At 39.8% G+C, this 16,673-nt stretch overlaps 1 non-coding gene across 1 annotated transcript; it reads left to right on the forward strand.

The window, feature by feature from the left end:
- Positions 1-6,310: 6,310 nt before the first annotated feature.
- LOC126057651 (U6 spliceosomal RNA) lies at positions 6,311-6,416 on the forward strand. The gene has a single exon (XR_007512731.1). It is a non-coding gene; the product is annotated as a U6 spliceosomal RNA (small nuclear RNA).
- Positions 6,417-16,673: the final 10,257 nt, after the last annotated feature.

A 16,673-nucleotide genomic window follows, 5' to 3' on the forward strand; every position in this document is an offset into this window, starting at 1 on the left:
TTGAAATAAGACCTTAGTTTCTTTCTCGTTCCAGCATTTTATGATTCTATTTGGCAAAAGTCCCCGTCTGGGTATCACTGCCAACTAACTTACCCTCACACTAGAAATGTGTATCGAATACAGAGAACCATCAGATGAGGTGATAAGCAAAGCCATGCCCTATCGCCCTATGGTCATCTTGGTTGCCAACTTCAGGACAGTAAAGAAACACTTATATCTACAATAAAATATGATTACTGCTTTTCTCATTCTCCTTTTTCTTCAGTCTGTTGAATCTGCTGTACCCTTGTTTTAACGTGTAAGAATCACTTTTCTCTTTCATTTTTAAGGAAAGCTCTTATGAAGCCCATCACACGCTTCAGTGCCACATTTTAAGCAGCTGAGATAAAGCCAAAGTGACAGGGCTGATGAATAAATGCCATCCCCCTTTCCTTGCGCTCCCATTACATAGAACCATCTACATGGCTTTTCACCCATAATTTCCTCTCAACTCTGACATCTTGCAAAATTAATGATTACGTGGCTTTAGCAATTTAAATCTTTCATCACCTCTACATTTTAAATGTCTTTGCCTTTACCACACTAATGCATTAATAATCACATTAAGACATTAATAAATATATATCTTTGCTCATACATACACACACACTTATAGTGCTGAAGCATACACATATACACAGAAATATACACAGAGAAATGATAGTCTATTCCTTTATACAGTCTTTCCTCCATTCAATACATAAATATTTTCAGTGCCTGCGGCATACAGTCATTGTATTAAACACTAGGAATGTGATTATAAGCAAGATAGGCTACATCCTTGTAGTAATAATAACAACAAAGATTTATATTACTGCTTCCTACTGTTCTAAACTCTTTATATTTGCTAGAATTGTTTAATCCATAAGGATTAATAATAAGACCATAAAAAACGATATTTTGCTCAAATTCAGATAGAGAGAGAAAAAAGAACTTGTCCATAGTTACACAGTTAGGAAACAATAGAACCAGGATTTTAACCCAAGTGGTCTAATTCCAAAGTCTGCATGCTTAACTACCATAGCATGCTTCTTTCTATTTTTTTGTCTTTTCTCATGAACCTTGAACTACAGTGGGGACGATATTGACCAGTTCTAAGAGGAATGAAATCAATCAGATATAACACAAAATGTATTTCTCTCACACTGCCTGAGATAATCCATTTATCCATTCTTCTATCAAAAGATTCAAAGTTCTTTTTATCATTTTCCTTTTTCTTTAACCAGACTGTCTTTTAACAATCTAGGTAATGCTGGGAAGGCTTAATTAAGGGCAGGTCTGTCCTTTGTTCCTAACACGTATCCAAGACCAGGTAGGGACAGGAAGAAAATTTTAATGGAATGAATTGGCTTGCTGAGGGCAAAATGTAATTTTAGAGCATAGAATACTTAAGGGGGAAAACCAGGTTTGGAGGATTGTATTCCTCTTATCAATTATTCATCATTCTTTATATAAGAGCCACATATACTGGCTCCTTACATGTGACTTACAGGATCTTCCTGTGGTTGGAAAATGCTTTCTGTTGACAAAATTTTGGCCATGTGACTTGGCTTAGCCAACAGAATATGAGAGGAAGTGCATGCCATGCATAGCAGAAGCTTTAGAGTTATCTCATAATTCTGTAATTTTGCCTTCCCTCTGCCATGAGAATGGTATGTCCTAGATGAATGTTGTTCTTTTGTTCCGGATCATAGAATGAACAAGGACCTGCCCTTCCCTCCCTCCCTCCCTCTCTTCCTTTCTGTTTTCTCTTTCTCTTCTTTGTCTCTCTCTCCTATTCACCAAATTCTTCTACGCAGGAGAAAGTTTCACCTTTCCTAAATAACACCACCAACAAAAAATGACCGGTTTCATCAGTTGTGGTTCAAAAAGTCCCAGAAAAAAATTTCTTATTGTGTCTTACTTGGTCATAGATTCACTTCAGAATTAATCAATTATTCCCAGTGATAAGCACTGTATAAAAACATGGTAGTTCCCATATGACCCATGTGGCAATGCTGGAGAGCAACAGGATGAGAAGCACTCCCAGAAAAATGGAGGTATGCTGGGCAAATAGCATCTTAGATGCGAACTATGAAAAACTTTAGAAACATCATGAAGATCCTAGCAATCTGGGAAGAAGGTGGTAAGAGAAAGTATAAAGAGGAAATGTGAGGATTTCAAAAAGCCTGCTTCAAGATTTTATGTGCAACCATAAAATAATGCCATACTACACCATTAATTCCTTTATTCAGACTTGAATAGAGTGAATATTGTATATCAGTTTTCTTATGCATAGTTAGAACACAGACATTAAAGACACAGTTTCTGACCTCAAAGAGTTTAAAACCTCATCCAGTATGAAAGGAAACAAGAAGCAAGCAAACAAAAAACAACAACAAAAAAACCCATGATATAATATTAAAAACTCTAATAGTGGCAATCTTAGGTTGTTATGAGTGTTCAGTGACAGATCCCAAACTCTACACAGGAAATCTTGTCAGAGGAAGTGGCAACCAGATGGATAAAGACAGCTTAGAAATGAGGAACGTAAAAAAGAAAATTCTAGGAAAAGAAAGCATTATGCTCAAAGTCTCAGAGGAAGGTATAATTTGGGAACAGCAAGTAGTTCTATATTGGGGTTAGACTGGAGAGGTGAAACAAATCAAAATAGAACTTATCTGCTCTTCAGGTTACCAAAAAGAAAAATATTGCCATCTAGTCATTTCCGACTCATAGTGACCTTATATTCAGGTTGGGTATGTTAAATTTTATCCTTAAAGTAATGGTAGATTCTGAAGAATTTTTAAGCTGGGTAATGCTTCCCACACACAGACATATTATTCTGGCAGTTAGGTGGAGAAAGGATTGCCTAAGACAAATATAAAGAAGGAGAGTGGGAGATACCTAGGAAGTAATTGATGCCTCCTAATAATTATCACAGTAAATAATGACTTGAGTCAACAAATGTTGATTAATGAGCTACTGGCTGTTGCTGTTAGTTGCTGTCAAGAAAATTTCAATTAATGATGACCCCAAGTGTGCAGAGTAGAACTGCTCCACAGAGTTTTCTAGGCTATGACTTTTCACAAGCAGATCGCCAGTCCCGTCTTTGAGGAACCTCTGGGTGGGTTTGAACTGCCAACATTTCAGCTAGTAGTTGAGAGCTTAACCCAGAGATTTCAAGCTAATGTTTAAAGCAGATCAAAATATCAAGAAAGAGTATTATTTACCTGGGAAATTCAATGTGAAGCATTTGTGGTGCCATAACCAAGATAAGCAGTATAAGAGGGAAGAGTAGGTTTTCAGAAAAAAGGTAAGAAACTATCTGGGACATGTGTGGTAGGAGGTGAGGTTGGGTAAATTATAAAATGAATTTCCCAGCTATAAATCTGAGCCCTGGAAACAGGGTATGGACAGGTGATGGAGGGAAGAGAAGACCTGACATCCATTCCCTCCAACACACATTCAGAGACCTTATTCCACCAAGTAACCCTTTCTCTTTTCTTTCTCCCCTCTTTCTCTTTATTCTTTCTTCCTTCAGCTATGGACCCCAATTTTCCTCCTCATTTTTTTTTTTTAGAATTCTCTTCTTCTGTGGCTTTTTCTTCCTCTACCTAACCATGAAATGTTATATTTTCCCCCAAAGTTTCATTGTTAGTTTTTCTCACTCTGCAGATAGTTCCTCAGTGAGTTTACCCAGGTCTTTGGCTTATACTGCGGCACACCTGATAATAATTTACAAATCTGTGGTTCCAGTCCAACTGTCCCTTCTCATCACAGGACAAGCAAATCTCTCCCTTCCAAGAGGCCACATGATTGTGAGGATTCCCTAAACTTATATCTAATCTTAGACCAAACCCAACAGAAAAGAAATTGCTTACTGTAAAATGATGGGTGTGGCTGGCGTAATAATAGTAGCATCAGAACCTGTCTAATTTCAGGGAGAATAAAGTGAATCAAGATCAGCCCAAGTCTAATCCCTATGGGGTAAGGTCAGATACACCCTCCCCAACATGTTTTTAGTTCTGACACCAGCCGTCGTCCCCACAGCACTCCCTACTTCTGTACTGGTTTTGATAATCTTTTGGAATAGCCACACAGAACTCACAGACCATACTTACACTTAAATGGTTTATTAAGTAAGTAACAGGGTACAACTCAGGATTAGGATCAATAGGCTACAACTCAGGATCAGGAAACACGCAGGCAAAGTCTGGAAGATTCCCCTGGAGAGGAGAGCACATGCCTCCCTTCTTCAGTGCAGGACACCTCTTTTAGCTCCTCTAGGCTGTGCAAGTGAGCAGACCCTGCTCTCTGCTGTACATGCCCCCTCTCAGCCATGCAAGCCTCCTCTCAGCCTTCTAAGGACAGGCTTCCTCTTAGCCTCTTCAGAACGGGCCTCTCTGTGTTTGGGCTTCCTGCTATCAGCCACTCCATTGCCAATGAAGCTCACAGTCAGTGTAGAGTTTTGTTCAGCTCTCTTAGCTGCATTCCTAGTAGCCGGCTTCTGCTCTCTCGTCATCAACTCTGCTGCTGGGCCCCTTCCAGTCCTTTCACTGTTTTCAGTGTTATAGCCCTGATCTGTGTTACAGCTCTTTTAGGAGGTTTGTTGCCTCCTCCCTCTCTATTTCTTCTCTCTTTTCTCTTTCTCCTTTCTGCTACTTCCTGTTTCCTGTCTGAAAAACTTCTGTGGGATTGGCTGTAATATATACACACACATCGTGCCAATTTCAAGGCATGACCTTACCAGCAGAACCACAAACTAACCAATCCCTTCTCAGTAGTCCACGGATACTTGATTTGCATAATAGGCTACCAGTCCCTGCAAGGTGCATACCAATCACAGGGCAGACTGCAGCCCAGGGCTGGACAAAAAGTATCAAATCAAGTTGTTTACAGCTTACCCAGGAAATGTGACAAACCCTCTGGAGTAGAAAACCAGGGCAAAGGTAACTCCTCAGGGTTTAGGGGAAAAAAAAAAATCCCTCAAATTGTTTTTTCAAAGAACCAAGGCAAAAGACCACATAACAGAACTCATTTCACCATACTTATTTTCCTATACTTCCACAAACGTCCCTTATTTAATTATTTTTAGCCCCAAGGGAGGAGCCCTGGTGGTACAACATTTAAGCACTTGGTTGCTAACCAAAAGGTTGGCGGTTTGAATCTACCCAGCTGTTCCACAGAAGAAAGGCCTGCCAATCTGCCCCTGTAAAGATTACAGCCTAGGAGACCTTATGGGGCTGTTCTACTCTGTCACATGGGTTTCCCATGAGTCGAAAATTGACTTGAAGGCATCTAAGAACAACAACAACCCCAAGGAACTTCTCTTAACTCATATGTCAGTCCAGCTACAGAGGTGTGATCAGTCTCCCCCAGATCACATAGGCCATTGAAATAGGTGTTTCGGCATAAAAAAGTTGGGGCTTTCTAAAAGAAGAAGATTGAATGTCTGTGGGCAGGCAAATACAATAGGTTTCCCCTATACATGTTGATGCCACTAGAGATAGTACTTCCAGACTCCTGACAGAGCCAAAACTTGAGATAGGGAAAATGAAATGGATAATAATAGGAGTCTGATTGTTGAGGCAGCATCAGGTCTTGGAGAAGGAAAAGGACCAAAACTAGAGACCATTAAGTCAAGAAGGCCTGAGGTAAGAGATGGGCCTAGAGGGGAAAGGACAACATGATAGAGGAAATCCATACTGACAGGGGATCAAATATCCACAGAAGCATAAATGAGCAAGTGGAGTTTAAAGCTGAAGGTGCAGGCAGCCAGAGAGCACAAAAGATGAGTGGAAAGCCATAGCAACAAGGGCAGGGGCTATGGCAACCAAGGTTTTCAAACACTGTGTAAGAAGCAGTTGCCAGAATTTGAAAACAAACAGTCTGAACGAAAGATGTTTCTGTATATATGTAGTGGAGTGGATTGAGGTCAAAGGGTTGAATTAAACTGGTGGGTTTTGACCACCGATTTAACTGCTTCAAGAATTTATTGCCAAGAATTTATTGTAGTGCCAGCAGGCCAGCCTCGTGAATTGCTTGCACAGTTAAATGTGTTCGCATCTAATTATACCAGGACATATTGATATTAATATAGTCATCAAAATATTAAGGTTATACTTAACCCCAAAATGTATAGGATGCAACTCAAATTATGGGGGGAAGTCTAAAGTAGAGGAATAAGTAAAAAGTTAAGAAGCATTTATGGCAATAAAACCAACAACCTTCAGAGGCTAAAAGCTTAGTCTTAGCATTTTGCGTGGGCACCCAAGAATTAATACATTGTGTACTCTCTTTGGCAGCACATATACAAAAATTGAACACTATAGAAAAGATTAGCATGGCTCCTGTGCAAGGATGGCATGCACGTTTGTGAAGCGTACCATATTTTTACCCCTGAAACTATCATCTTAAGATAACCTTCAACTTGGATTTGAAGCTGTTTCTGTAGGTCACCTTTCAGCCAAAAAATAGACTGGCTTATAAAATAAACAATATCACCCGTGGGTGAGGTGCTCCCTTAAACAACAACTATAGGAGACCAAATGGTCAACATTTGCCCAAAAGCAAAGGTGAGAAGTCAAGGAGCGTAAATGAAGCTAGATCAATGGAAACAGAAAAAACAGAATAGAAATAATGAGAATGCCAATACATTTTAAAAACTGTAACCAATGGCACAAAACAATTTGTATAAAAATTATTAAACAGAAATCTAATTTGCTGTATTGACTTTTACCTGAAACAGAATATTATTAAAAAAATAATTAATATGCTGCCAGTAAGCATTTTGATCAGGATATTATAGGGGGCTATTCTGAATGGTTTGAATTAGTCTTTCAACACAAAGCCAGGAGAGCAATTCAAGTTTACGTTTGGAGGTGTGGCCAGCTGAACAGATTGATAGTGGGTGGATTGTGCCTGTTTTAAAGACGACTTTAAGATCCTCTGGACAGAATATAATAAAGCCAGGTAATTGAGAGAGTGCCCTATGACATATTCAACAATTACTTAGTGTGATATAAAATATGAACTATCTGTTCAGTGAGGCTTACATAAAAATTATTCTGTAGCGCCTTCATACCTGATATAATGGTACATCAGGGGGCGAGGCTAGGAGAAGAGAGGTCCAGGGAACAGAAACAAAAAGGGCAGAAGGAGAAGGAAGGGTAGCTCACAGTGCAGCTTCCAAGCAGATGAGAATGGTTCAGTAACTGCCCACATAAACAAGGGCAGAGTATGTGCTGCATAGCAACTAAATCTGTTGCCTGTCAGATTTTGACTTGAGCCTGGCAAAGTAGTTAAGAGCTACCGCAGTTAACCAAAAGGTCGTCAGTTAAATTCACCAGCTGCTCCTTGGAAACCCTAAGGGGCAGGTCTACTCTGCCCTATAGGGTTGCTATGAGTCACAATCAATGGGTTTGTTTTTTATTTTTTTAGGAAAGAAATAGCAGTGCCCCACTCAGAGATGGCGACTTACAAGACTGCCTTGAATGTGTGTCCCTCTCCACACTCCTGCCAATAATCCAGTTTCCTGCATGGATCCCGAAAATTTCAGGAGCCTGATTTGAGAGGCTGGATTACTGGCAGGACTGTGGAGAGGGACACACATTCATAGCTGTGAGGTCTGCTGCTATCTTTGAGCTGGGCAGCACTGTTTCTGACTTTGCAGGTCTAGAGATCTGGTTGCTATGGGAGTCCCACACTACCCTCATATAGGTTGGCTACCAGTCAACTGTTGGAACCAGTTGGAAGCCTCGGCTCACAGTGGATGGGGCTGAATCAGGAAAGAAGACATAGGAAGTGTAGAAGGGAATATATGGGATGGGACATACATTTCATGGGGATGTAAGGTTGTGGATGATTCTATCTAGAATGAGTGCCACTGCTGGGTTCAGTCATATTGGGGATGAATCCAGATGAGTAGCTGAGGTCATCATCAGAGGCGAATTCAGCTGCAGGGATGAGGTCATCCTCTAGGTGGGGTTGGGTGGCAAACCCAGTTACGTGGTTGAAGTTTTCAATGTACTGAGTTCTTGGAGAAAGTTTGATATTGTTAAGATACCTGCAAATATTTTTTGCAATACTGGGGCTGTTGAGATATGGCCTGTGCAACAGGGTAAAAGTGTATTGTACCCCTTCAAAAGTGAAGGCAATTATGATTGAAATAGGCATTGAACAGAAAGTTTTAGCCAAATCTATGACAGTAAAGTATTTACCAGTTGCTGACAGAATGGAGTTAGTAATCTCAGTGATGTTGGGTATGAGAAGGACCTTGGCATTAAGATGGAAATAATTCAATGTGAGGTACTTTCCAGGCTTAAGAACAGTCTAAATTGAGCTATTAATTGGAGAAACAGTGGGGATCATCACCTCTTCTCTAAACAGGTCTTGTATAATGGACTTCAATCCTTGAAAGACCTGTTTTAATTTATACTGAGCTGTGTTAACTATTTTAACCAGTGGGCAGTGGTGAGGAGATGGGCAGTGGGCTAGGAGAAGATTCCATGGAGTCTCATCTTGTCAAGCCTGTTGTAATTGTCAAAGACTTAATTGTATTTTAGCTTGTTATCTATAGGGTTGGGATGTATATGCCCATAAAGGGATAATTAGGGCAACGTGAGCTATGACAATGGGGAATTTAGACAATAGTTCTGACAGGTAAGGTATGGCTTACCTGTTTGTCCTATTTTATGTTTCATTATGTCCCTAAGAGTATAGAAAAAATCTTGGTTAATTTTAATGGGGTCCCCTCATGTATATATGTAGATGTCATTTAATCCCTGATATCAATTAAGGCCATAAAAGTTTGCCAACTGGTACATTTCAACAGATGTTAAAGTTAATTCAGAACCTATGTTGTAGAGGCCCAAAAGCCCATCAATGTTATTTTATATTTTAGTTTCTGCATTCTTTGAATAAATTTTGGATTTCTAGTTGGGTCAAATTGTGAATCTGTTTCAGGTTTTTTTTTTCTCCTCCTGTGTCCAGGCTTATTGTTCAGTTTTATATTGTCAGTGGACCCACAGGAGGGGGTATTTTTTTTATCCTATTCATATTTATAAGTGTCTTCCTCTTAGAGTCACAGTCAATCTCATCAGAATTAGGGGACTCCCTCATCATAACTGTTACCTTATTGGCTTTAGGGCAACCGGGCCTAAGCCAGGAGCAGAGTAGCCCTTTAAAATGTTGATATACTGCAACATATAAGAAGTCCATATTCACTGTCAATCTATTTTAAAATTAGCCAATAGGGTTTTGGTGTTCTTTCATCATTTAGGAGAAGTCAGGTAAGGCATTCAGGGTCTCTTTTCATAAGTATTTCACGGTGCCACGGAACACCGTGGTTGTTTTTACCTATGACCCCAAAACCAGGATTTTTATTGTAACAGAAGCATGGACAGCACAAACAGAGGCTTCTAAGACCCAGTGTAAGGTTCTAGTGACCCATCTGCTCTTAGGGATTGACCTCAGCATGCCGCATGCTGACTGTTCTTCCTCTCATGAGCAAGACCAGTGGGCTGGTATGTTGGATGGTGAATCAGTCTTTCCCCAAGTGCTCTGCAGAATGAGGCCCAATACCTAGTTGAGACACACAACCAGTGATCACAAGGTAAAAGCTGTTCCCATGAATTTAGCGTTGGTCACAGAATACGGTGAATTCGAAATACAATTCAATCTTAAACACATAGATCCAGATCCAGATCCAGACACACCACCTGGGGCCACTGTAAGGAGGGCCCCTGTGGTACCATAGATCGCTTTTGTGTGGCTTTTCTAGGTATGATCTTGTAACTTCCACCCAAGTGATCAGGTAGGACTGTGCAGATATGGTAATTGTGGCCCAGCAAAGGGATTAGTCTGTTTTGCCATACTGTTGGACTTGAAATGAGCCACCCCAGAGGCAAGAAAGAGAATATCCCACCACCACTAAGGAAGCAGAGACCTGCAGCAGAAACCTGGTAGCAGAAGATGGCACAGTGGGCTTCCTAGCCCATGGAGAGAGAAAGCTGAGCACCTTTGAACAGATGACTAGGACCAGAGAGAGGCCTGCCTCGAGCATGGCTGAGAAGAGGTTGTCTTGATAGAAGAACTATATCCTTGAGTGTTCCTGAGAGTGAGTTGTAACTGTTACTTCCATAATAAACCCCACAATCAAGAGTATTGTCTGTAAGTTCCCTGTGGCCATTGCAATGAATTATCAAACTCAGCAGGGAAGTAGTGCCGTGGAAGAGCTGGTTGGTGTCAGAATTGCTAAAGATCGTGGAGAGAGGAGGCATATCTGACCTCTGCCTCATAGAAATCAGCCTTGGGCTGTTGATCTTAATTCTCCTTCCCCCTTGGGAAGTTAGAGGAGGTCAGACACTTCCCTCATGCTGTTTTTACAGCCCCAATTCTGTACTCTTGTCCCTAAATGCCAACTATTAAAATGTCCAACTTAGGTCAGTTAAATCTATAACAGAGGCCCTATAGGACTTGGCAAATATAGCACAGCATTGCACAACTGAAAGTACAATCTCGCCAGCAAATATCGGATCCACCCCACTCACTCTGTGCAGAGGTTCCTACCCAGTGAGTAGCCAAAAGCAAAAGAAGAGAGCTCTTGTAAAAGTGGTGGCATAATCGTGATTATAGCCTAGATCCTGTTTGTGACTACTCTTGTTCTATGGCCGACCTGTGGAGGTGGGATGGACCCCTTCCAATTAATAGGTAGGATGTAAAGGCTGATGACACTCCACACACTAAGAGAATCTGGAGAAAGTTTATTCCTCATGGAAGGGATTTCTGGGGAAAGAAGGGCAGGCAGAAGCAGGTTTGGGCTGGCTTGAGCAAGGGGAGTGTAAATTGGGCCTTTATAATGACAAAGGGGTGACACTGGGGAAAAGTTTCAGAGAATGTACTGGTGGGTTTCAACATTTAAATTTCTCACCAGTGCCAAAAAAGGGAATTTGCGTGAGCTTTCTTATCTTCTTTTTTTTTTTTTTTCTTATCAGCTTTCTTAACCAGTGGAGCAAACGGGGAGGAGAAGACGGAGGTTGAAGACCATCAGTGGTGGAATATCACAAATAAAGTCAGACTCTTAATTAAAAGTCTATTATGATGTTTTTATAAGATTAAAAAAAAATACATATGAACCTATGCAGATTAATTTCTTTCCAAGTTAACAGTTTTAAAACTGCTACTTAGAATGACAGTGGGGCAGTAACATAACATAATATAATAAAACAGGATTTCCTCTTAATTAACCATGGTTTATAAATTAACAGAAAAATTAATAGTACACAGAAATTAAAGCTGCTAGAAATTAAGAGAGGTTATGTGAGTGTATATTTAATAAGTAATTAGACCTTACCTCCTTGAAGGTACTTTCAACTAGAAGACTAAAGAACTGAAGGGATTCAGATAGAATAATAACAAAAAAAATCAGTATTATCATCTTTGCAGAATCTAGGCTTAAAAATATTTTTATATTTTTTAAAAATAACCAACAATCCTCTTCTCCATTGTTTTAAACTTAGACTCTGTCCACCTCTGTTTTTCCCAACCGTGTTGAAATACTTGTAAAAGCTGTATTTGGTACTATTTCCACCCAACAGATGCAGGAAATACTGGAAATCTTTTAACAAAAATCTGTACTGCAGACATTTCCTTCTGAATATTGTAGACTTAAGCAATTCACATGCTCTAAAATTTAAAAACAAAGCAAAATCACAAAAACCTTTTGGACATTTAACCTATGAAGTACAGGATGAGATTTTTAAAAGTAGGATATAATTCTACTGTAATTTTAGGATGGCAGAATCAACTTTCCTTAAATATATATGGTAAACTTTGCAGTAACTCTTTTTTATTTAATTAAATATTATTACATTTTAAAGTCCAGTTGGTGACAGAAACTTATTTCTTTCCACATATATGTGACCACATGCCACAACAGAGTCACACATAGTTCATAATTCAAAAAAGTATACATAAATATTTTGACCACTAACCAAATTCAACAAGTTAATATTTTAATGAATATTTTCAGGTCAAGATGCCCTGGCACAATTATGTCAAAAACTCACTAGGGAGGTGGGGCCAAGATGGCTGACTAGGTAGACGCTACCTCGGATCCCTCTTGCAACAAAGACTCGGAAAAACAAGTGAATCAATCACATACGTGAAAATCTATGAACCCTGACCATCAAACACAGATCTAAAAAGTTGACCTGAGTGACAGAGACTGAGAGCAAACAACCACGGGGTAGCAACGATTGCTTTCGGAGTCTGGAGCCAGCGTCCCAGTCAGGAAACCTTGGCGCTGGGCTTTGGACTGGGCACGGGGGAGCTGAGCAGGGCATCCTGAGACGGCACAAAAACGGGACGCAGCCCTAGCCCCCAGAAGTGACCTCGGGGGAAGCCCAGCCAGTGCACGCAGTCAGCACAGCAACGCGGCTGACAGGAGGAGAAGTCACTGGGAGGCAGCGACTGGTTTTGGAGCCTGGAGTGTGGCGTCTCAGCCAGGGAACCTTGGTGCTGGACTTTGGATTGGGAGCGGAGGAACTGACCGCGGCTTCTGAGACAGCGCAAGCACGGGACGTGGGCCTGACCCTCGGGAGCAATCTCTACCCAGCCAGTGCACACAGTGGACGCGCGCCTCGGGAATCTCAGATAAAACAGTCATCCCAAGCAAGATAAGTAACTTTGTCTATATTCTGGGGTGCTACTCTCTCCTATCTCTCTCCTATCTGATCCCTCCCCTCCCCTTCCTAGGCGGCTTCATTAACATTGGAATTCCTGAGCGAGAGAGTGAAGTGCGCTGCAGTTTTCCCTTTTTTTTGGTCCTTTCCTAGCCATTCTCCTGGCCTGAGAGAAGCAGCTACAAAAAAACCCAGGGACCAAAAATCCTTCCCTAATTGGACTAAAAACACAGAACCAGCTCCAGCCAAACATATGTGATCCACGGTCTTGGGCGTTCATCCCTAAAGGTAACAAGGTGGCTATTATAATGCAAAGGCAATTCTGATAGGGATCTGACTGTAATGGTTTTAGTGGATTACTGGAAAGACAAGTTTCCCAGGTCTGATATCTCTGCATAATCAACACAGCCCTCACTGACCCACAACAGGGAACTGAGGGCTGAAGCTCCCCCCAGACCACCTAGCCTCCTGACTTAGGGGTCTAAGGAGGGTGACACCTACCAATCTGTAGAGGTACTGGCATTGGGGGCCCAAGGTACAGCTGCAGAGCCGACCCACCAAAGTGCTTTAGGAATAGAGACACACATACCTCACTGGCACTTGGGGGAAGCCTGTCAGCATCCAGCCTCCCCTGGAGTGTGAACCCCTGCTGCTACTAGAATCTGGTGCACACAACTATCACCACTACTTCTCTAGGTAGATAGGTGACAGTCTGCTCCACACACTTGATGACCCAAAATCAGATTCTACTCAAGAATAGTAAATGGACTCAGGCTTATATATCTGGTAACAGCCCAAACCAGTTGGTAATAGGACATAAGTGAGTCAAGGGCTACAACAATCAAGACAGCTCAATCTAGTAGCCAATCTACGTATATTGAAAGAAAACAAAGCAAGATAAGACTCAGTGATCAAATATAAAATAAATCACTACAATATCTTAGTGAATGCTCGGAGACAGCAGTCCATATCGAACCACATAAAGAAGCAGACCATGATTGCTTCTACAACTCCCCAAACTAAAGAATCAAAATCTTTCCTAAATGAAGATACAATCCTGGAATTGCCAGATGCAGAATATAAAAAACTAATTTACAGAATGCTTCAAGACATCAAGGATGACCTCAGAAATGAAATAAGGCAATCTACAGAAAAAGCCAAGGAACACACTGATAAAGCAGTTGAAGAAATCAAAATGATTATTCAAGAACATAGTGGAAAAATTAATAAGCTGCAAGAATCCATAGAGAGAGAGCATTCAGAAATCCAAAAGATTAAGAGTAAAATTACAGAATTAGGCAACTCAATAGGAAGTCAGAGGAGCAGACTTGAGCAATTGGAATGCAGTGTGGGGGATCTGGAGGACAAGGGAATTGACACCGATATAGCTGAAAAAAAATCAGATAAAAGAATTTTAAAAAATGAAGAAACTCTAAGAATCATGTGGGACTCTATCAAGAAGAATAACTTGAGTGTGATTGGAGTCCCAGAACAGGGAGGGATAACAGAAAATACAGAGAGTATAGTTGAAGATCCATTGGCAGAAAACTTCCCTGACATCATGAAAGGTGAAATGGTATCTATCCAAGATGCTCACTGAACCCCATATAAGATTGATCCAAAAAGAAAATCACCAAGACATATTATCATCAAACTTGCCAAAACCAAAGATAAAGAGAAAATTTTAAAAGCAGCCAGGGATAAAAGAAAGGTCTCCTACAAAGGAGAAGCAATAAGTTCAGACTACTCAGCAGAAACCATGCAGGCAAGAAGGCAATGAGATGACATATATAGAGCACTGAAGGAGAAAAACTGCCAGCCAAGGATCATATATCCAGCAAAACTCTCTCTCAAATATGAAGGTGAAATTAAAACATTTACAGATAAACGCAAGCTTAGAGAATTTGCAAAAACCAAACCAAAGCTACAAGAAATACTAAAGGAAATTTTTTGGTTAGAAAATCAATAATATCAGATACCAGCACAACACAAGGTCACAGAACAGAATATCCTGATATCAACTCAAATAGGGAAATCACAAAAACAAAAACAAATTAAGATTAATTCTAAAAAGACAAAAACGCTCAAAACAGTGAATCTTTGAAGTCAATATGTAAAAGATTACAATAATCAAAAAGAGGGACTAAATGCAGGAGGCATAGAACTGCCATATGGAGAAGGATACAAGGCAATATAGGACAATACAAGTTAGGTTTTTACTTAGAAAAATAGGGGTAAATATTAAGGTAACCACAAAGAGATATAACAACTCCATAACTCAAAATAAAAAAACAAGAAAAACATAACAACTCAGCAAAAAAAAAAAAAAAAACATAAAGTCAAATTCTATGAAAATGAGGAACACACAATTTACAAAGAAAAAATCTCAGCACAAGAAAAGTAAGTGGAAAAATGAAATTGTCAACAACTCACACAAAAAGGCATCAAAATGACAGCACTAAACACATACTTATCTATAATTAGGCTGAATGTAAATGGACTAAATGCACCAATATAGAGACAGAGAGTCTCGGACTGGATAAAGAAACACGATCCATCTATATGCTGCCTACAAGAGACACACCTTAGACTTAGAGGCACAAACAAACTAAAACTCAAAGGATGGAAAAAAATATATCAAGCAAACAACAAGCAAAAAAGAGCAGGAGTAGCAGTATTAATTTCTGACAAAATAGACTTTAAAGTTAAATCTACCACAAAGGAAAAGAAGGACACTACATAATGATAAAAGGGACAATAGACCAGGAAGATATAACCATATTAAATACTTATGCACCCAATGACAGGGCTGTAAGATACATAAAACAAACCTTAACAGAACTGAAAAGTGAGATAGACACCTCCACAATTATAGTAGGAGAATTCAACACACCACTTTTGGAGAAGGACAGGACTTCCAGTAAGAAGCTCAACAGAGACACGGAAGACCTAATTGCTACAATCAATCAGCTTGACCTCATAGACTTATACAGAACACTCCACCCAATAGCTGCAAGGTATACTTTTTTTTCTAGCGCTCATGGAATATTCTCTAGAATAGACCACATATTAGGTCATAAAACAAACCTTTGCAGAATCCAAAACATCGAAATATTACAAAGCATCTTCTCAGACCACAAGGCTGTAAAAGTGGAAATCAATAACAGAAAAATTAGGGAAAAGAAATCAAATATTTGGAAACTGAACAATACCCTCCTGAAAAAAGACTAGGTTATAGAAGACATTAAGGAGGGAATAAAGAAATTCATAGAAAGCAATGAGAATGAAAACACTTCCTATCAAAACCTCTGGGACACAGCAAAAGCAGTGCTCAGAGGTCAATTTATATTGATAAAAGTACACATACATAAAGAAGAAAGAGCCAAAATCAGAGAACTGTCCCTACAACTTGAACAAATAGAAAGCGAGCAACAAAAGAATCCATCAGGCACCAGAAGAAAACAAATAATAAAAATTAGAGCTGAACTAAATGAATTAGAGAACAGAAAAACAAGTGAAAGAATTAACAAAGCCAAAAGCTGGTTCTTTGAAAAAATTAACAAAATTGATAAACCATTGGCCAGACTGACTAAAGAAATACAGGAAAGGAAACAAATAACCTGAATAAGAAACGAGATGGGCCACATCACAACAGACCCAACTGAAATTAAAAGAATCATATCAGATTATTACGAAAAATTGTACTCTAACAAATTTGCAAATCTAGAAGAAATGGATGAATTCCTAGAAAAACACTGCCTACCTAAACTAACACAATCAGAAGTAGAACAACTAAATAGACCCATAACAAAAAAAGAGATTGAAAAGGTAATCAAAAAACTCCCAACAAAAAAAAAGGCCTGGCCCAGACGGCTTTACTGCAGAGTTCTACCAAACTTTCAAGAGTTAACACCACTACTACTAAAGGTATTTCAAAGCATAGAAGATGACGGAATACTACCTAACTCA

This window comes from Elephas maximus, chromosome 1 (assembly GCF_024166365.1).
Source record: "Elephas maximus indicus isolate mEleMax1 chromosome 1, mEleMax1 primary haplotype, whole genome shotgun sequence".
In the NCBI taxonomy this organism is placed as follows: Eukaryota; Metazoa; Chordata; class Mammalia; order Proboscidea; family Elephantidae; genus Elephas; species Elephas maximus.